The sequence below is a fragment of the Onychostoma macrolepis genome, chromosome 03 (assembly GCF_012432095.1).
Source record: "Onychostoma macrolepis isolate SWU-2019 chromosome 03, ASM1243209v1, whole genome shotgun sequence".
NCBI classification, from domain to species: domain Eukaryota; kingdom Metazoa; phylum Chordata; class Actinopteri; order Cypriniformes; family Cyprinidae; genus Onychostoma; species Onychostoma macrolepis.
The window spans coordinates 23,182,429-23,205,489 of NC_081157.1; the positions used below are offsets into that span (position 1 = coordinate 23,182,429).

The 23,061-nt window shown below is 37.1% G+C and overlaps 1 protein-coding gene across 3 annotated transcripts in view; it reads right to left on the bottom strand.

Moving 5' to 3' along the window:
* glis2b (GLIS family zinc finger 2b) overlaps positions 1-22,021 on the bottom strand; it is a 41,775-nt gene extending 19,754 nt beyond the window's left edge. The window contains exons 1-2 of one of the 3 annotated variants that reach the window (XM_058770242.1): positions 21,231-22,021; positions 9,875-10,130 (exon numbers count right to left, since the gene is read on the bottom strand). The gene's annotated coding sequence lies outside the window, so the exon portion shown is untranslated. Of the gene's footprint in view, positions 1-9,874; positions 12,769-21,230 lie in introns of those variants that run through there. The other 2 variants (XM_058770240.1, XM_058770241.1) reach the window with 2 other exon arrangements.
* Between the last annotated feature and the right edge of the window lie 1,040 nt (positions 22,022-23,061).

Below are 23,061 nucleotides of genomic sequence, written 5' to 3' on the forward strand. Positions count from 1 at the left end.
GATCTGTTTCCCTCAAAGGAGCTCCCGCTAATGGAGCCTGAAATCTGTTGTGTGCGCCACTTTTTTTTGTTTGTTTCAAGCCCTCCACAGCGTCTTCCTGTAAAAAAAGCTTTGAGAAACTTACACAACGTTATGTAATTACCCAAAACGGAGAGGGAGGGAGAAACCAAGAATGGATGAAGGAAGGAAAAATGGTGAGGAGAGAGCCACATAAATCGTGGAAGGATCTGAGGCGAGCGTCAGCGGGGGCTATGCACGGAGAGCTGCCAAGCAGTGAAAGTGGTCCAATTTCTAAAAAAGTGTGAGAGAATGGGAAAAAAGGAGGAGAAGAGAAGAGAAAAAAGATGCAAAACAGAGCGAAATGCTCTGTTCCTAAACCTAGTGAGCTGCCTTGCTGTCTATTCCCTACACAGGCAGCTGTCTTCTAAGAAAGCATCATTAGTGAAGCAAAATACTGTATCATAAATACACAGGCAGCTACTCTAAATAATGCTCCTCATGCAAAGTTGAGACTCAATTGCAATCGAATCTGTTAGCATGTTGCTAAGCTAACCATGCAGTACTCTAGATGAAATAAAAAGGACCAGCTTTAACCAGGCTAAAGTGAAGCCAAATATCATAAATTACTGATTTGCAACATGGGAAGCAACTCTGTATAATGCTCCTCATACAAAGTACTCAAAAGATTAAATTTACAGTTGATTCCTATAGAGTTTGCTGCAATGCATTCTGAGATTGCCTTATATACAAGGACTCATATATACAATCCAGCCTTAGAAGGCAGCATAATATTATTGCCTATATTTCTTAAGAGACTTCACGTTCAGAAGCGTATATGATGCCTTGAATGCTGTCTAAGTAGGGAGCTCACTAGGTTTTGGAACAGAGTTCAAGAGAGCGGGAGGGAAGCAGGCAAGGTGAAGGACTGCAATAGGAAGCTTCTTGCCAGCCTACTGATGGCTCTCGGCCAGAAATCTCAGACACTAAGGAATTCCTCGCAGAGGGTTGGAAAAGAGAGAAGGAGGGAGAAAAAGACAGAGAGAACTGCATGTGGGAAGAGACGCGACCTGGGAAAGACCCAAAACGACCAAAAAAGAAACAATTAAACCGCTTATGCCAACCAGACAATCCTAAATGCCACTGTACTGTTGTTACAGTGCTGACAGACCATTAAAAAATATGAAGATTTCTAAAGTTAATTGATTAAACATCATAACAAACTAGAACTGAAGTGATTTGGCAAAATATTCTCTCAGCTTAATTCTGTCTCTATCAGCACTCCTGAGAACGGGTGTCACGTTAAAATCAGCATGAAATGCATGAAATTTCATGATCGGACAGGTCAAAAGTATATGTAAATGAGACAGAATTTAGGGCAGAGGCTTATTTTATTATTTAGAAATCCACTGGATTGTGAAAATGGGTGTGGCTTAACAGAATCAGGTGGTTGGAAGGGAGGAGTCAGGAAAATAGGAGGGATTTAAGTTGTTTTAGAGATGGAGCAAATAATTATGAATACAAAAGTATGGGCTTTTTGGTTATTTACAGTTTTCTGAACTGCCATTGCTTTGGAAAAGACCTTTTGCATTCCACAAAAAAAATAACAGCATGGAGCAACATGATGGTGAGTAAATGAAAACAGAATCCTCTTTTGTTGGGTTGAACTGTTGCATTAAAATTAAGTAAATATGCTCGATTTTGATCAATTTTTTTGTTCGTTTTGTTTTTTCCCCTTCAGCAGACTAAACGTCACTGGAGGACTGGAGACGTGCGAGGAGCAGGCACAGAATAAGACAGACGCTGACGGTTTTACACTCTGCATTTATCGTTCCTGCCGTAAACAGAGCCGGGGGTGGGATTATGAAACACAAGCTGACCTGACGTGACTCGGGGTCTGAGCTCAAGGGTGGATGAAGGGTCACGCTTGGGGTTTTTGTGTCTGTCACAAGATACAACAGCTCTGCTACATGCTGTTCTGTATTACAGTCTGTCCTACCATTTCTTTTTTTCCCCCATCGGGAACAGTCTCAGATGTAAAAGAAAACACTTTGTCCCCTAAGCTCTTAAAATGTTTCAAACCAGCTGTAAACTTCAAATATTAACATACAAATCTTGACTCAACAGCAGCTCCAGAAAGTGACTGTGCATTTACATTTTAAAACATTTTTACATTGTATCAAACAAGGTTTAATGTTTCGTAATTAGTATTTGGTGACAGACTGGATATAGGCCATGTGTTTGTGGAATGTCTGATGTGTTTTCAGGGCGTTTTTCCATACATTGTGTGAGGGTATGTAGAATTAAGGAAACAGGAGGTATTGTGGGACGGCGTGGGGTTCAGCTCTTTGGCAGAAGAAGCGTAAACGCCTTCCAAGCAGCAGGGAACTTTTATATTAGACTTTCATAGCTGAGTTCTGACATTTAACCCTGTCCATGTATGTGAATTGTAACTCAGTCTCTCATATATTGGTCTTCATGATGGAAAAATGTCAGCAAAAGATATCTGACTTTGAAAGATATTTGATTTCTAATTTTGAAATAATTAGAAATAATTCTAATAACGAAATAAGCTTTTTTGTTGTTCTTAATGAGCATTTTGTCTAATTTTCCTGTTTAAATATTTCAAAATCCTTTATGCAAAATAAGTTTACTTGAGAGGCAACACTACATGAGAAATTAAGACTTGTTTACAGAAAATGTGTTTGTAACTTATATAATAAGTGTATTTTGTCTTACAAAACACATAAATAAAGGTGCTTCAAAAGGTTCTTCAAGCGATGTCATAGAAGAACCATTTTTGGTTCCACAAAGAACCATTCAGTCAAAGGTTCTTTAAAGAACCATCTCTTCCTGTTTTATAATCTGAGGAACCTTCTTTCACCACAAAGAACCTTTTGTGAAACAGAAAGGTTCTTCAGATGTTAAAGATTCTTTATGGAACCATTTAGACAAAAAGGTTCTTCTATGGCATCGTGAAGCACCTTCATTTTTAAGAGTGTACAGTCCATGGAAATAATATCCTATGCAGAGTAATTATCTGGAAGCAGGATTTTTTTTTTTTTTACTGAAAAACAAACAAGCTAAAAAACTACTTAAAAGCTCATTAGGAAGTAATTTGTGCAGTGTATTATAACAATTTGAATAATCAACTTTTATTACTACAAAATCTCTTTGATGGTCATTTTTATGACCCAACCAGAAAGCTGCTTATTTAGTTAGTTAGTTAGACACTTAATTAGATAGTTAGTATATTCATGTAGTTAGTTTGTTAGTTAGTTAGTTTGTTTGTTTGTAGGTAATAGCCATACAGTTTTATAAAAAAAAGAAAAGAAAAAAGACTGTAATTCTTCACTTTTATTAATTATCTTCATCTATCAAATCATTGCTGGTGTTGTATTGCTGAGCTTAAAGGGTTACTCCACCCCAAAATGAAAATTTTGTCATTAATCACTTACCCCCATGTCGTTCCAAACCCGTAAAAAGCTTCGTTCCTCGGAACACAATTTAATATATTTAAGATGAAAATTTGGCTTGTGACTGTCCCATTGACTGCCAAGTAAATTACACTGTCAAGGCACAGAAAATTATGAAAGACATCGTCAAAATAGTCCATCTGCCATCAGTGGTTCAACCGTAACGTTATTAAGCTACGAGAATACTTTTTGAGAGAAACTTACTTCATTCAACAATTCATCTCCTCTGCGTCAGCGTAGCACCATTTTGGAGAATATCCGCTGGACGCAAGTAGCATACGCTCTTCTGTGTCAGCCACGCCACACGGAACACATTTTAAACAAAAACAGCGTATCTGTGTGGCGCATAGCGCGGCTGAGACAGAGGAGCGTACGCTACTTGCGTCCAGTGGATATTCTCCAAAATGGCGCTACACTGACACAGAGGAGACAAAGGCCGTTTCTCAATATGCGTTCTTGTCTGTACTTGTGTTCTTGTGGACTTGTGAAACGTCATCAGTCGTCGCCCAAGTACTGTTCCAATTCAAAGTTCACATCGAGCGAAGTACAGTTCAAATCCCCGGATGTGTTCTTGCTCCGCCCCCTTTATCAAGGATGCATTCAGAGGTGACTTGTGCGAACTTGAGGCAGCCAGGTATCCCAGAATGCATTTCGCACCAATCAGCGAGTGTTAATGGCGGAGGGGAAAATTCACTGCGCGAACATCGTTAATGATTTAAATTCTTAACGCTTAACAAACCGTCTATTTAAAGAAAGCAGCGTTAACAAGCTGATGTACTACATTGAGGTTAACGTAACTATCTTTTTACACCCAATTCACAAATTCGTTTCATCTGTTTGTTAAACCCTCAACAAGTCAGCCGTTTACTTGGATGATGTTAAACAAGTACAAGTTAACCACAATGAACATCAACAACATTTTTCCCTGAGGTACTTACACTTGAAGACAGCCGCGTCGTGGCTTTCTGCCATTTTTCGAATATGACGCGGCCTCATGGGATAGTAAAGTGTCCATCGTTTGCCTACTACAGAATTCGGGCGAAGCAGTAGGTCATCCGGGTACTTCTCGCCTACTGTTTTTCGAATACTAAGAATTCGGACATACTACTCGCCTCGCATACTGTTTTTCGCATACTATATAGTAGGGAAGTATGCGATTTCGGACGCACACTTACTGTTATTGTGTCATGAAATGCCGTTCTAAGAGTATTTCAGGCGAGAATGTAGTTGTTTAAAACTCAAATCTGCGGTTTATTTATAAAGATAGCGCCTATTTGAAAATTAGTTTCGCCAATTTCGGAGACATGAGCTCCACGCAATCACCGGGCGCTCAGTGCTCATGCATCCGCTGAGAGCAGCCTCACCGCGGCTAGTCCTTCTGACATTTGCCGTTGGCTCTGATGTCTCTGTAGTGGTTAAACATGAGGTAAAATTCGTTTTGGGTAAATCTAACAGGTAATCTTTAGTCTCACGAATCTATTATTTCTTCCAAGTCATATCGTTTTGGCTGAGCACAAAGTTATGTTTCATAAATTATTATCGGGAGATGAATTGTTGAATAAAGTCGTTATTTTTTCTTTGCGTACAAAAAGTATTCTCGTAGCTTAATAACGTTACGGTTGAACCACTGATGGCAGTTGGACTATTTTGACTATGTTTTTCATACTTTTCTGAACCTTGACAGTGTTAATTGTTTAGCAGTCAATGGGACAGTCACAAGCCTCCTGGATTTCATCCAAAATATCTTAAATTGTGTTCCGAAGACAAACAAAGCTCGAAATTTTATCCCTTTTAATTGCTGTCATTTTGAAGGCCAATATGAGTAAACAAACTCTATCAAAAAGAGTGGCTTTTTAACTGAAAAGCTCGAATGCTACAAACACCATAACAAGTGATATGATTTTCTCCCATTTGTTTTTATGAATGGGCCCATTTTTACTGCCTCTGATTACTATTTTTACTGATTTTTACTGTTTTCTTCTTACTTTAAGTGGCTTTTATAGTCAATGAGGGGATTTCCCTTAAAATTACATAACATATCTTTAATGCAAATACAGAACAAAAGGAAAGCATAGAGTAGAAATGCATAATTTATAACACCGTAATACTTTTACTTGCATGACAAATTAGTTACTTTGTTTATATCTTGTCCTATTTCACAATAGTTCTTTAAACATCACCACTTTCAATTAACACAGCACTGTTATGTGATTTGTTACGACCAGCGTACGCATTGGCACTTAATGCCCGAACATAAAGCTCGTCAGAGGAACACACAATCAATGCGCCTTGGCAAGAGAGATGAGATTTCATCAGAGCAAGCTGTGCAAATGCAACAGTTCTGTAGCTCACTGCATGATTGCCTTATTAGCTGAGATACAATGCACCACATACACCTGATAATGGGGCTGTTTGAACTGAAATCAGTGGGCTTGCAAACGCACAGAGCCAGGAGTAGAGGCCAAGGTTTATACTGAAGAAACAGCCTAGAATCAGTGAAATTAAAAGGAAGAGGATTGGACAAGCTATACAGATGAATCACTTTCAGGCAATGGTTAGCAGCATCATTGGGCTTTATTAGCAGAGTATGTCAATGATTGTGGCATTTTTTGGTCCATTTTACATATTACATAGAGTGTGACTCACATTTGCTGCAAAAGCAGTCCATATGCATTCGCTATTGATGATGTACAATTAATAACTTTGCATTCTCCCAGTCACAATGTAATGCAGTGTTATATTAGTATCATTTATATATTATATTAGTTTTGTTAATATTTTGATTTAGATTTTATTTTTCATATTTTCTGTTTTCATTTTCACTTTAGTTCCAATTTTGTTTGTTTGTTTTTATTTTTATTTTTTAAATATGTCATTATTAGATTTAAATTTTTCTTATTTATCTTAATATTTTAGAAATTACATTTATTTGAAATATACTACTACTACTAATAATAATAATAATAATAATAATTTTTAAGTATTTTATTTAATTTTGGATAATGTTTATTTTATTTCAAGCAAATAAAAATGTTATATGTTTTAGTTTCAGTTAACGCTAATAACCGTTATGCATTTCTTATAGCTGCTTATCTAATATTATCTTTTATCTTATCTTTTAGTATATTTTATTTCTATATTCTGTTTTATTTTAATTTAAATTTTCAAAATTTTTTTGTTAGTTTGCTTGTTTTTTGCATTTTTATTAGTTTTTATTTTTTTTAAATAAGTTTTTAGTTTATTTAGTTTTAGTTATTTTAGTGCTTAATTTTAAATAAAGGAAAACGAGAAATGTTACCTTTGCAACTAGCTGAAATAAAATGAAAATAAAAATACAAATTAAAAACAATTATTTCAGTTTTGTATGTCTCATTTTATTTCAGTTAATGTTTATTTTATTTCAAGCTAGGTTTTTATTTTTTATTTATTTATTTTTTTAGTTAACGACAATAACCCTGGTTTACTGCATTTCTCATAGCTGCTTATCTCTGAATAAATTGCCTTCGGAGAGAACAGTTTGCAATCTTCATGTCTCTAGCAGACAAGAGTTGCTCTGTTTGTGAAAAATATTTGGTGGTAAATCCAAAGGGACAAATACTCCAGTTGCATATAAAACTATATTTGTGAATGTGAAAGAAAGTCAGGGGACGAAATCAAACTTAGGTTTCGAGTGTGAGAACAGCCTAAGTCTCTAGTTCTCTCTCCGCTTATGTAATAAACCAAAAACATCTATCAGAGTAATGGGCTTGCTTTACGTCAAAGATATTAAGCTTTGCCACTACAATCTCTCGGGCAATTTGTCTAAATGGGCATTGGTCAGCCCCTGACTTGTGTTTTTTCCAACTCTGTATCATTTGGGTCTCTCCCCTCCCTCGATCGGTTTTGATTCCCGCCGCCTCCAGCCACAAACAGTGATGCAATCGGCAGACTCCTGCGTGCAATAACAGGGCCTGGAGAGTGCTAGCGGGGCAGGGCGCTCCGCATTTCTCTCGCTGTCTGCAACAAATAAAAAGAGAGCACGAAAGAGCAGGAAAAGGAAAAGTAGAGGTCTGGGATGGAGAGAGCCAGACAGCAGAGAGACATCTCACATTAAGAGCTCATTGTTTGGTTGTGGTCGGGCTTTCTTTGCTAATTTGTGCTTTTAGGACAGAAGCGGATGGTTTTCAGTGTTTAAGCGTGAGGGTGGCATATTGTCAGTGTTATTTGCTTTTCTTCAAAGGTTGACTTAATCTTAAGGCATCTCCTAAATAAACAGGAATGTAATCTTGGAGAAGTGGAAAGCACAAGAAAAACAAGATCCATCCCTGACTAAAATGATCTCCAGAAAATGTGAACTTTACTTCAACTTCAGTTTGGAGTAAATGTCCACAAAGCTTCTTCTAACCAGTCCTGGGCAACTGTATTGCCATTGCAATGTTATTTTAGTATAAAATATTTTAGTATTGTGTTAAAATGTTGAGTATAGTTGTACTATTAGTATTACAGTTGTTGTTTTTTCAACTGCTTACATTTTCAAAACTTTGCCTCTTTTTTTATCAAAACTTTACACACAAGAATCGCATACACAAAATGCAAAATGCCTCACATCTCTTGCAAAATGAAGCACTGCATTCAAAATATCACAAAAACATCTCCAAAGCAAACATTTGCAAACACCTTGAGAATTGTGTGTTGTGTTTTGCAAAAAGTGTTTCATGAAATTGAAAACTGAGTCAAAGGCCGAGAATTAGTGTATGGTTTTGCAGATTTGGTGTGGTTCTGGTGTTTGAGCGTCAGGATTCAGAAACTGTGTGACAAGTAAAGATTTTGTGTGTAAGCAGTTGAAAAAACTGTAATAAATTGAATTAGCTTTTACATGCGTAGAAACACAGGTAATAACAGAGTTAATTCTATATTTCTTACCGGTTCTTGGATGACAAAAGAGAGAAGTTTTTGATGTATTATTGCATTGAGCACAATTATCAAAATATAGAATTAACTCTGTTATTACCTGTGTTTCTATGTTGTTTATTTGATTCGTTGTCCTTGTGGTTTAGCTTATGTTGGAAAAACATCACGTCAACTTAAACAAAGAATTAGTGAACACAAGAGTTCTATTAGGAGAAAAGATTTGAACTATCCAGTTGCAGCTCATTTTCATGCCTCGAATCACGATGTTTCTACGTTACGTTTTTGTGGTATTGAAAGGGTTAATGTGCCACCTAGAGGTGGCGATATTGAATTGTTTTTACAGCAACGTGAGCTGTTTGGATTTTTACCCTTCAGACAATGGCATGAATGACGAAGCTCTATTTAATGTGATGTTATAATGTAATTTGTTCTTGATATGTGTGTTAGGATGTATGTATGTACAGGATGTGTTTATGTGCATATGTATATGGATTAATGTTGTTAATGATGTACCCATGGTGGGTTGTTACTAATCAATGGATCTCTACAGAGATTGTTCATGAATTTGTTTTTAAATGTGGTTCACTCTGTGACTGTCATGTTTGAAAAGAAAAAAATTCCTGATGAAGGTCATGCGACCGAAACGTCGTTAATAAATATTTTGATATATTTTTTTGCATAGATAGTGTGCGGGATTTGTTTTTGCTTTTTAATTTCAGTGTTACTTAAAATAACAAAAATGTTTTGTTTTTTTAATAGTTTTAGTTTCAGATAGCAATAACTTTTCATGAATTGAAATAAAGATGAAACAGAATAAACTATAAATATTAGATGAAAAACTTAGAAATGCTGCCTTGGCAAATAAACTTAAATAAAATAAATGTATGCTAAATAGAAATATTAAAAAAATAAAATAAAAATGGCAAATGCACATAACAAAGAATGAAAATAAATCCTATACTAAATAAAATTCAAATCAATTAAAATTTACTTAATTGTAATAATTTACATAAATAATAATAGTAATAAATAATATATATATTTGATTTGTTTACTTGTCATGTGACCATTAGCCAATGCCAGAGAACATGCAAATGTGTTCCTAAATTATTTAAATATTAAAAAACACAATTAAACAAGTAAACAATTTAAGTTAAAAATTCATAAATTAACTTTAAAAATATTCAAAAATAAATAGTACTTATAATATAATATTATAATAACACTGAGTCTGACTGAAATCAAACTTTTAAAGTGCATTAAAACACAGTTCCTGTATTTAAATCATAGGGCACTAGATTTAGAAATTAGAATTTACTACAATCTGGCTGTTTAAGGAAACAATGCATATATTTTTTTCAACAAAGATATGTGTCAGTGTGCTTGTCGGCTCCATGCAGTTGAAGCAGAACCCATTCATTCCATTTTTCCATCCTACGTTTTTGCAGTTTACTCTCTAAAAGCAGGTTGTGAGTGGCCTTTGACTGCACAGACCCTGTCTCTCCACTCACCGGTGAACTCTAATGGACCTCAGCGTAGATGGCGAGCGCGATTATGGTCAGTTTATGGTGGTGTTTGTGCATTTTTCTACTGATTGTTCCTCAGATCCGCCCCTGGACTGGAGTCTGGCCCGGCTGGCCGTGCTGAGACAGACCTCCCCTGGAGGCGTACAGGGTCAGCGCAGGAATGCCGGGGGATTGGCACCTGGCTAAATCCTACACACGCTCACTTTTTCCACTCTCTGCTGAGACTCCACGTGGATCCTACCTAAGAAAACACAGCATTCCTGTGCATGCAGTCAAACAGTATTCCACAGCCACAACACAGCGTGTGCAGACATGTCAAATCAACAGGTCAGTGAGTGCGTGAAAATGCCAGTCGTTTCCTTCACAGAAACAAAATCTTTTTAAGAAAGAAGTTAAACAATAAATACATTTGAATTTAAGTTACTCAAATATTAATAATAGCCTATCTTAGTTATCTTTCCCCCTAATTAGTAATTTGTTGTTAATGAATTTCGAATTTAGCAAAAAAGACACATCACTTATAATCATGACCGATCATTGTTAACATTATCAGTCAGTGGGGTCATAATATATATATATTGATTTTTTTATTTTTACGATCAATCCTAACGTTAAGAAATTATTTACAGTGATTTTTAAGTAGGCTACAATCTTGAGTTTAAGAAATTATTTACAATGATTTTTACGAACAATCCTAACTTAAAAAAATTATTTATGATTTTTAAGAACAATCCTAACTTTAATAAGCTATTTATCATGACTTTTAAGAACAATACAGTACTTTGTAATTTATGATTTTTAATATCAACAAAGCTATCAACCATAACTTTAAGTTATTTACGATGGTTTTTAAGATCAACCCTAACTTTACGTTATTTATAATGATTTTTAATATGAATCCTCAATTTGTTATTTATGATTTTTAAGATCAGCTCTAACTTATTTACAATGATTTACAATGATTTAGAACAATCCTAACTTTAAGAAATTATTTAATTATTCAAATTCTTCTAAATTTTTGTCTTTTGACAAACCACTAAATTCATTAAATCTTCATATTCATAATATCTTCCCTTTGAGGATATAAGACAATTTGGAGATTTTTAAGAAATTCAGAAATTCTAATTCTTCTTAGGTTTGCCTTCCTTAAGAAAACAGATAAGAACATTCTAAAGAAATGTTTTTGATGATACAAATATTCCTCTTTTTTTTTTTTAAGTTACAAAATAGGAAGAACATGTTTCGTGAATCCAGCTCCAGGACTTTGAAGCTCTAAAGGGATACGAAGATAGTGTGAAATGAATTCAGCCCGACTGCTGTATTGAAAGTCTTCTGAAGAGACACGGTCACTTTGCACGATGAACAGATCATAACTGAACCCTTTATTCACATTCAAATCAAACCAAAACACTGATCAGCACATGCATACAAAGACGGCACTAAATATGATGACACAAACCCCAAAGGTCATGACATGTGAGACTTTTGGTCACGTGACATGCCAGAACCAATGAGATTTAATGTTAGTTGACATTTAAAGTCGCTGCCATTTTGGTTTAGTCTTTGTTTATGTGCATTGATCAGTTATTTGATTCAAAAGTGAATAAAGGCCTAAATTTCATCCTAAGTGATTGTGTTTTGAAAAGAAGACTTTATGGAGCTTGAAAGTTTCAGGTACTATTGATTTTCACTGGATGGGCGAAAACTGCCAAATTATTTTGTGTTTTGCAGAAGAATCATATGGTATTTTGGATGGACATGAGGGTGAGTAAATCATTTTTCAGTGAACTAACCCTTTAAATACAAATGAGATTGTCAGGAAACTCAAGAGTTCCCACGTTTGGTTGGGGTCTGTTTGAGACTGTCCCGTCTGGAAAAGCAAACCCGTGCCTCAACCCTTCGTCCTTTGGGTGGGGTGGTAAACATCTGGGCGTAGAGCGAGGGTCTGGCGCTCCCTTCCATCCCACAGCGTTAACAGACTCCCAGCCACAGATTTACAGGAGCTGACGAGCGCATGGAAACTCGGCACGCTGGCTGGTGACCTTCTGCCATATTTCAGTTCGCTGTAGCGAATGTCGTTACAAATGCGAGCCTATAGCCACTCAAGGGGCTCTCGCTTTTATAAGAGGCATAAAACATCCAGCAGGCAGGCTGCGCTTTGAGTTCGGGCCAACACTGGGCGCAGTGGGTATACTTCAAATTTTGGGAGTTGCCGTCTCAGACTTGCACTCATTTCCTGGATCCGAAATATTACGGCAGCGCCACATGAGAGGCTCAAAAAACCCCTTTTCTTGGACTGAAAAGCCCAGGATGGGTGCACAAAGCAGTTAAGCTGAAATCAGGCGTAATTTGATAGGAGATGTGACTCTCAGCCGCTCGGCCTCGAGGGACGTCAGTAGTGATAGGATCCCGGCGGTGCATGTGATAGAGTGCTGTGCTGATTTTCTCATTTGGCCAGGATTCCTCTGTTGATGGACACCTGTGTGCCGGGCTGGAGTCGACGGGATGGTTTCTGGGAGCAGGGAGCTGGTCAGGAGCGGGAGGCGGGGCCGCTGTTCGGTTCTCGAAACCCAAACACATTGCAATGGAACGAAAACAGGAAGACGAAGGAAACTCAGGACAGAAGAATGTAATTAGCTGACAAACTGAAGTGATGGTAAATCAGGCACACTGGTGATTGTTCAAACCAGGGATTCACAGTCTTTTTTGTCAGCCGATCCCCTTTCGACTTCATATTTAGTTTAAGTTAATATTTCAATAATTTAAAAACATATTCATATGTTCACAGTTCTCTGTTGACTCTTATCGGTCACATGACATGCAAGTAAACAAATTATTTTTTATTATATTTAAAATTATTAATATATATTTTTAGTGTTTTATTTCAATTGTTTTTAATTATTATTATTATATATATATATATATATATATATATATATATATATATATATATATATATATATATATATTTTTTTTTTTTTTTTTACATTTAACCATAGTGACAAGTGCTCAAACTGGGGTCTACAAGGTGGGCTAATACAAATGTTGTTGTTTTTTAAATGCTGTTTATATGTTAAAATATGAATTAATATGTGGAACACAATTATTTTTTGAATTTATATTATTATATCATTGCTAGTCCATTTACACTTTGCTTTCTGAAGACTGGTGAGAAATCACAAAATTAATCTATTATTTTATTTTATTTTATTTTATTTACAGTATTAGGTTTTTTTTTAACAGAAAGAAATAAAAACATATATTTAAAATATAGGTGTTCATCTGTCTTTCCTACGTTTAACAATAATAGTTTGTATTTGGAACAGTATGAAAAAAAATACAGAATAAAATAATTGAAAAGGTTTTTCTTTGAGGTTATGCATCTAAATAAAATGTATAATAAAGGGTAGAAAATATTGTCTTAATACAAAGAAAATATTTAAGACATTTATTATTATGCATTTAGATTTTTAAATATATATATACTTAATTATTTATAAATTTAAAATGTTTATGAATACATTTTTTTGTATTTATTATTTTATAATTATATAAATAAATAAATTACATTTTCATTATAAATATTTAAATTATACACAATATCCTGTTTTTTTGCTTCATTCCAGTAAGAATATAAAGGACAATTATTTAATTTTGCAAATGAAAGTTATCTTTTTTCACAGTATAAATAGGCCTTTATCCATACAAATTTTTTATAGCTGCCTTAATATTTTCTCCCTCACAAGGGTATCATTAAATTTGGGGGTCCTTGAAATCAAAAAGCTTGAAAACCCCTGGGTTGTATACCATAACTCACAACTTCTTAATTTATACCAACATGGTTGGACCATGAAATGATTTAGCGGAGCCACGGCCGTCAAAACTTCAAACCACGCATTTCGAAATGGCCAAAAGAAGCTGAGGCTCCGAAATGTGTGTCTAGGGACCTGGCAGGACCACAATCTGGCCCTGAAAACCACAAATTAATGTTTATTGTCTTATAAATACTTCTTTACGAGTCGTTGGAGGACATAATGGACCCTGGTAGTTACTAGACCTCTGCTGATGTTGCCCGTCGTTGCTCCTCTTTTCCCTTTCAGACACCTGCACACACACACACACACACACTCTTTTCTTTTCTCTGCCTCTGTTCTTCTTCCCGTCTGTGTCTCTGCCAGCCTCACTGTGTGCCTGTGTTCTCTCGTTCCCCTCGCATGGGGCGCCTGTTTTCTCAAAGCGAGGCCGCCTTCCCCTCAACACTCGCCCCCTCCTAGGCCTGGCAGCCAGACAAGGTCAACATGACAGGATTTTCCCCCCTCCTTCCCTCTTTCTCTCACCCTTTATCTCCCTGCGTTTCTTTGACTTCGCTCAGCTGAGCGGCAGGCTCCTCCCAAACACGAAGGGCCTTTCATCTTCCGTCTCCGTCAGAGAGAGCAAACAAGGGACAGAGCCATAGAGAGACAGGAGGAGCGTGTACCTATAGAGCTTCAGATGGACCGATATGAAAAACAGCAAATAATGCAGCACAGTTGTTTGTAGTCGGATGTACATTTCAGAGGCAAGCAGCTAAAATCAGAGCCACATTTATAGAATATACATAACATTTACATAATAGAGATATAAAGTTTTAAAATATATAATTGCAGCTATTCTTTTTTGCTCTTTTTATTTGGCCATTAAGTTTTCTTAGACATAAGACTAGTTGCATGTCCCTTCCTTCATTTTAAGACCGAAACATTTTAATAGAGTCTCTGATTTAGTGAAATAAGTTCAAGTTCTTCAAACCGATTGTTTCAATGAATCAACTAAACTCTGATTCGATTCATTTGCATCAAAACATAAAAAAAAAAAAATTCACAGCTTTTCATATATTAAACTGTTTTCATTTAAATATGTAGATGAATATTTCTTTATAGGCGGATATAATGAAAATATTGAAGCGAACACTGTTTTATTTTAGATTTATTTTTAGACTAGATATTTTACTGTTTTACGTCTTTATAAATACAGTAACTATGAGTAAATACATAAATATGACATTCAGTATCATCAAAAGGCTGAAAATATCAATATAACTTTCTGGTTGGTTTTTGGGGAAATACAGTAGTGTTTTTCAATACTGCAGTGATTTTATTGCACATTTTATTTGCCCGTTAAGTTTTCTTAAAGACATGAGACTCGTTTCATGATCCTTCTTTGTTTTGTGACTCATTTTAAGACTGAAACATTTTAATAGAGTCTTTGATTTAGTAACAAGCGGCCAGTTGGATTCATTCCTGTCAGTCACTTCAAACTGATTGTTTCAATGAATCAACATGACTCTGATTTGATTCATTTGCATCAGAACATTTAAAAAAAGATTCACAGAAGGTTTTCATATATTAAACTGTTTTCGGAAAAATATAAGTCGCTAAATATTTGTTTAGTATTTTTGTTGTTTTATTGGTTCATATATAACAAAAATGTTGAAAATAATATGTCTCTGTGTTCATTTATTTATGCTTTTTAGATTGATTTTTAGGCTTTAGGCTGCATTTGTTTGGCCAGCAATACAGTAAAAACAGTAGTATTGTGAAATATTATTAAAATTTAAAATAACAGTTCTCTGTTTACTTTAAAATGTAATTTATTGCTGTGATCAAAACTGAATTTTCAATCTTCAGTGTCACATGATCCTTCAGAAATCATTCTAATATGCTGATTTACTGCTCAAGAAACATTTATTATTATTATCAACAGTTCTGCCGCTTCATATTTTTGTGGAAACCGTGATTTTTTTTTTTTTTGATGACTAGAAACACAATTTATTTGAAATAGCAATCTTGTGTAACATTAGAAATGTCTTTACTGTCAGTTTTTATTCATTTAATGCATCCTTGCCGAATTTAAGTATTCATTTCTAATCTAACCGACCCCAAACCTTTGAATAATAGTAGAGGTATGGTCTAGTCCTAAGTTTCCAAAACAGCATGGTACTTTCTTGTAAGGCTAAATTCCTCCTAAGTAATCAATAAAGTGTATGTTTATCTCATCAGCAGTTGCACAAAAGCAGTTTCAGTGAAACTTTAACACTGTTTTTTAACCACAAAGCTACTGACAGAAACACTCCTCTTTCTCATAGTCGAGTAGACTCTGACAATGAGCTACAATTCACTGTAGAATTAACAAAAAGTACCAAAGATTCCCGTTCAAGCCATGTGCCAAAGTTAACAGAGATACGAAAGCGGCGGGATAGGAGGACTGGAAAAGAGTCGTATCCTCTGATCACTTTATAATGAGGTAGAACGCACGAATGTTCGCTTCATCTTTCTTTCAAACTCAAGACGTGCCGCTCGTGATGAACAGCTGCGGAGTAACTGCAGGGAACAGCGGATCATGGAAACAAGGCGGTAGTCTCGGGCTCTCGCACACATTGACGGGAATGAATTTGCCCAGACACGGAGCCAAGCCCAGGCCCAGACTTGAGAGAGCCTTGTTTCTCTTTCTGAAATGCTTTACCTCCCTCCCTGCCCTCTTTTCTTTTCATACGGCAGTCTTATGCGCTTATTGTGTTCCAGTCGCGTTATTGTGGCAGTACTGGAAGATCCAGGCTGTTGGCTTTGCAAGTAAATAATAATAAAAGCCAGCTGTGCTTCCAGTTTAACTGCTGAAGCCCTTGGCCCGTTACGATCCAGCGCGCTGCTTATTGCTAACAGCTTACAGTTGGAAAACAATGGTGGTGATGTGGCCCTGCGATTCAGAGTCATGTGGCAAAGACCGTTCTCACGTTTCTTGAACTTTATTGGTCTGATATACAGTACCAGCCCCGTTTGTTCACACCTTTTCATTTATTACTAATACTATCTTCCCCATCTAAGAATAATCTTCAAACTATGGAGTACAAATGGAAATTTGGACATTTAGTAACTAAACATATTGGGCTAAATCTCTCTTATATGTGCTTGTGTAGCTTCATCAACCTTTAGCTGAGTTTTATTGATATTTGGCAGATTTTATGATATTTTAGCATTTAAGCATTTCAAAGGGTCTTTATGATAATGAGGAACAAAAATTCAGACAAATATGTGTATAATTAAAAATTTAAGTATACACACACACACACACACACACACACACAGACAGACATATATATATGTATATATATGTGTGTGTGCATGTGTGTAAATATTTTGTTTAATTAGATATTTATTTATTCATTTAAATTTATGTATGTATATATATATATATATATATATATATATAGGTATGTGTGTGTGCAATTATATAAAATATATATATATAATTAAAAATTAAACTATAATTGCATGTACGTTTAAGACCTTTTTCCAGAAAGAGTCATAAACTCCTGACCTTTGACCTAAGAACTTCTTTTGGGCCTCTTTTCCTGTTCTGTTAATAATTTTTCTGTCAAATTTCCCCTCATTTTGTTGCAATGGTTGTAAGGAGAAAGTAAGTGGCTGAAAGACATTAAAAAAAAACATGAAGTGGAAAGTGTGTGGACGCAGAACTCGGTCTGTGTTTATTTTGGAGGGCTTCCCCCGGAGCACCAGGCCTTTGGTGGCACAGAGGTGCAGGGACGGGTGGCGTGGACCATCCTCGCGTGTACTGTGAAGGTGCCGAAGGGGAGAGAGAAAGAGAGCGAGGGGTCCTTGGGCTGGGGCGGGACCGGGCTCTGCGCAGCAGGGAGGACGTGAGCGAAACGTTCCAAGAGGAAACGGTGAGGCCACGCTGTGATTAGTGGTTGCAGTTTAACTGCAGAAAAATGCATGGTCCAAGCCCAGCGAGAGAGGGTGGTTTCACTGGTCTCAGTGAGCCCGTATGACTCAGGGTCTCTGCACTACTATCAGCCCTGGTGAAAGTTTGTTTGCGCAGCTCTTTTCTGCACAACTGTCTTTAAAACAGCGTTTTGTGGCATTTCAAAGCATTCAAAAAAAAAAAAAGGCTTTTCCGGAACTACAATAAACAGTCACATTTATGTATTTAGCAGATGCTTTTACCCAAATGGACTTATAACACTGGAACAAAAGCCATTTGTCAAAGTGCCAACAATATGTATGCCAAGTTTATTAGACCACAGTTTTTCCTAGACTATTAAAATAAAGGTTTCACAAGGGTGTTTTCATAGAAGAACCATTTTTGGTTCCCCAAAGAACCTTTTTGTGAACTGTTCTTAAAAGAACTGTGTTTTTCTCATTTTTTCCATAATAAATAACCTTTAGTGCATTTAAAAGATTCCATGGATGTTAAAGGTTCTTCATGGAACCATTGATGCAGAAATTTTTTAAGTGTGGATTAGAAGCTGGAATTTTACTGGAATCTCCGATCATTTCAGTGTGGAATTCCACGTTCCAGGACTCTTCCTCCGGTCTTTGTTAAATTCCCAGCCGAACTGACCTCCCCAGGCTCTCCTCCCACCTTTTAGCAAATGCTAAACATTTATTCCAAGTGGATGTCAACTGTCTCTGTCCTGAAGTAATGCAGAAGACCGTCTGAAATTCCCATCACCGAGATCATCTTATACTCTCAATACTCTCGATTCCACTGCCGAACCCTCCTGAGGTTGTAAATCTAGCCCACGTGGAGGATCACAGATGTCAGTGTGAAGGCTGAATGCCCTGTATGGGTTGCAGCCTCTAAATACCTTAAGGGTTGTTTAATTGTGGCTTCAAAAAAACCATAAAGCAAATTACTTGGTGCTACTAGATATTTAACAACCACCAGAGACACCCAAGAATGCACTTTTGGTGCACAGACTAGCAATTACCAACAGAAAATGGCACAAATAAAAAGTAACAGTTCACTCAAAATTAAATTCTGCCATTATTTACTCATGTCTTTCCAAATCTGTTTTCAGAAGATGTTATCAAGAGTCCTATTCATCGTAATGGCGAAAGTCCAAAAAAATGCTCTGAATAGGACACTCTGATGGACACAAAAATAAAGGTTCCAAAAGATGGTTTTCACAGTGATGTCACAGAAGAACCATTCTGAAGATCCACATTTTTCCAATTATAAAGAACCTTTTGTGGAATGGAGAGGTTCCATGTATAAAGGTTCTTTATTGGCATCAATGGTTCCATGAAGAACCTTTAACATTCACGGAAAATTTCCATTCCACAGACGTTTTTTATAATGGGAAAAAGGTTCTTAAGATTTCTAAAATGCTCTTCACACTAAGAAGAAATGGTTTTCACTGAAACATTCTTTAGGGACCCCAAAATGGCTCTTCTATGGCACGTTTTCGATGGAACATTTATTTTTAAGAGTGTGGATGTTAAAATGCAAATTTTGTCATCATTTACTCACCCTCATGTCCTTCCAAACCTGTATGACTTTTGTGAAACACAGAAAGAAGATATTTGGAGGCAAAAACCCTTTGGAGTCGATTGACTTTTATTGTATGAACTCAAAAGCAATGATACCACAGAGGAACCATTTTTGATTTCCCAAAATAGCCTTTCAGTGAATAGCTCTTAAAGGAACCATTTCTTTCTTAGTTTGAAGAACATTTTAATAATCTTTTTTCTACTATAAAGAACCTTTTGTGGAATGGCAAGGTTCCATGGATGTTAAGGGTTCTTTTTGGAACAATAGATGCCAATAAATAACTTTTTTAAGAGTGTGAAGGCTGAAACCTTTTTTGAAATATCTTTTTTTGTGTTCCACAGAAGAAAGAAAAAGCGCTTGGAACGACTTGAGAAAAAGTAAATAATGACTGAAGATTTTCTTGAGAAGATTTTGCATATAGTGCACAAATTTTATGGAGCTTTTTTGGAGTTTTATAGACCCAGTGTTTGATCATGGTGCTGGTGTTGCACTGATTCATGGGTAAAACTCTCCCAAACATCTTCAAACGCGAACCAAACCAAGCACTCCTTTTGGTCTTTTGTCAAATGTTGTGTTTAGGCCTTGCAGCATGCACACATAAGAACGTCTCCAAAGCCTCACGTATTCTCTCCGTTTGGCCCCACGTTTTGAGTAAAGACCAGGCCGGGGCCCCTCTTTAGTCACTGAGCATAAGAGAGCGTAATGGGCATGAATTCACAGAAGCGCTTCAGGGTGGGTCATATTTGGCAAACCATTCTGAGCATCGAGAGGAACAAGCGGTATATTCACTGGCCAGACCCCTCACAAAAGTACGCCAAAGTCTCTGCGTGCCAAGATCTCAGATTTCTGCAACGTTCAGCTCTGTTTTAGCTTATGGAGCTTCACTTCATATGCGAGCCAGAAGCCTTTGTTTCCAGTATGTCTTTGAGCACATCGTGAAACAGGCAGCCCTATCGCAGAGCCGTCGGTTCACGCGGCGAAGACACAAGTCGTCGCCAGCATGCACAGCTGGAGGAGAGCATACGGTGAAGTGAGGACTCAGCGGCAATAATATGAGATGTTTGCACAGCGGCATAAGGCAGAAAGCTGTGCACATACACACACTGCTTTCTGTCTCTTAAAAGGCCTGGATTTCACCAAAGAATGCCATCTGGCCAGTTCGGGTCACTTTAGGGGCACCTCAATCCAATTCGAACAGTGATTTCAACAGTGCATGCATTTCTAAACAAAAAAGCACAACATGAAGCAGTCAAATGTCATGCAAACCATTGGACAAACTACACAAGCTTGGGCTTCAATGAAGGCAATCACCTCTAGGGTCAATTAATAAATCAACCCCATGCACAAGCTTTATTCAAGAGCCTTTTGTCCGAGATGCCCCTCTCGCAGTTGGTTAACTATGTCCTGGCAGGCATCTTCTTTATCAATGGCCCCATGTGTAGCAGCCAATGAGGACGGGCTCCGTTCCAACCCACATCTCAATGTGCTCACAATTAAGCGCAGGGACACTGGAATCGCCTAATTGGATGATGACTGCTTTATGTCCAGGCCTCAACCACTATGGACAATAACAGTAACTTATAACAGCCAGAATGCATCATATTTGCATGCAATATTTCAGTTTTTTGCACATGCACCCTTCCCCATGTGAAGTGTTTAATTTGTATCCTGCACCATCTGAAGTATTTCTTGTCTAGAAGTAAGAAAACGACAACAAACTCATCACATGATGCTAGATTTAACATGTGCCTCCAGACATTCTGTCTGCTATTAAAGTGCATTAGTGCAAGCATCGTTTCTCATTCTTTGGAGGCACTACAGACGTCAACTGCTAAGAGACTGGGGCATAAACCGAGAACATGCTCTTGGAAAATAGGTCAGGGTCTTTCTGCTACCCTGAGTGACCGTGCTCGCTGGACAAAACTAAATATGCATGCTTATATTGGCACGGCAATGCACTGGAGATCAATGATGCAAGGTTGCAGTGCCATCTGAGTTCATTAGACTGGCTTACCTTCTGTAAAACCTCCTGGATGTGTTATGGCCCAGCACTGGTCTCCACCTTAAACTTTCCAGAGGGGATGTTTGCTCCAATTCCCTTGGATTGCAAAATAAGGAGTCAGTTTTTAAGCACGGCCCGGCAGATTATGCAAAAGGTCCTGTAAGACACTGTCACCAGTGGCTGAATAATCTACTGCTGTCTGAAAGCATCAGACTGTTGTCTGGACACGCATGACAGTGTTCGGAAAAGCAGAAAACTCAAGACTTGCGAGGATAAAAAGGCGTCAATCCAGAGTGAATGCGACGGATTTAGTAGTTTATGTCAGTTTCAGGCCATGAGGATATACTCATGAAGAAGAAACCCGTTAAATGCATGTGTGTGTGTGCATGTGTGTGTATGTGTGTCAACACAGTGTCCGTACTGTTATTATCGACTCTGGAATGGCTGCTTAAGAATGATGCGCTAAAAAAACAAACAGAAACCGATCGGAGTGATCGTTGTCTTGGCATCAAGGTGCATCGCTTGCTGGCGGCTCTGGTCCAGAGGGGTTTTTAATGGGTGGTCGTGCGCAAAAGGCGATGGAGAGGAGACGTCCCCCTTTTCAGCTTCGTGTCCGGATGGTGTCTCCGTGTCGGGTTCGCGATTTCCTCAGGTCGTTTCCAGTCCCGGGGCCTTAATGTTGTCCTTGGAGACAGTGTGTAGTGAGGTGGGTCTCCAGCACCCCGGACTCGAGCCTGTCCGTGTCTCCTCTCCTCTCCTCGGGCGCAGCGGGCGGAGGGATCAGCCCTGACTGACTGTGAGTCTGCCAGCTCAGCGCATGTGTGCTGCTCCGCCCCATCCAGCGCTGAGGAGGCCGGCCTGGGCTCCCATCCAGACAAACTCCCCTCCCTTCCTCCCTCCAGCGCTCTCAAGATTTTTATTGGCATGGTAATAAAGCTTTTTATCGCCGAAGCTTTAATAAACATTACCTCCTTAGACCCTTTCCTCAGATCTATTCATTTTGCTCTAGCACAAAGGACACTCTTGCCTAATTTCTTTGAGATTATTCATAAAAAATATAATATATAAGTTATATAATATTAATATAGTGTATAATAAATTGATTAAAATCAATTTCTTTATTGGAGTATTACATCATGTATTACAGACAACATATTACAAAACACTTTTTCTGCTATTGAGGTGTTATATGGGTAAGGTTAGGGACAGGTTTGGTGGTATGGGTAGGTTTAAGGATGGGTCAACAGTGCAATTATAAATGTAATTACAGAAATTAATTACAGATGTAATTACATAGGTATTTTTTTTAAATATAAGTACAATGTAAAAACATGTACGTACACAATAAGTGCATTGTATCAAATGATTAATTTAAATGCAAGTACACAGTAGTTAAGGCCACCTAATATAAAGTGGGACCGAACTTTTTTAAGAGTGTGAAGGCTGAAGCTTTTTTTGAAATATCTTCTTTTGTGTTCCACAGAAGAAAGAAAAAGCGCTTGGACCAACTTGAGAATGACTAAATAATGACTCAATATTTTCTTGAGAAGATTTTGCATATAGTGCACAAATTTTATGGAGCTTTTTTGGAGTTTTATAGACCCAGTGTTTGATCATGGTGCTGGTGTTGCACTGATTCATGGGTAAAACTCTCCCAAACATCTTCAAATGCGAACCAAACCAAAGTACAATTTTTATTTTACAATTTTATTTTTTTGCCATTTTGTCAGCTATCTAAAAAATGGTTCATTGTAATATCTAAATTAACTGGTTTTACTGAAGTGAAGAAATTTGATGTAACCAATCTGAATACAATAGTAGTCAGTAGTAAAAAAAAAAAATA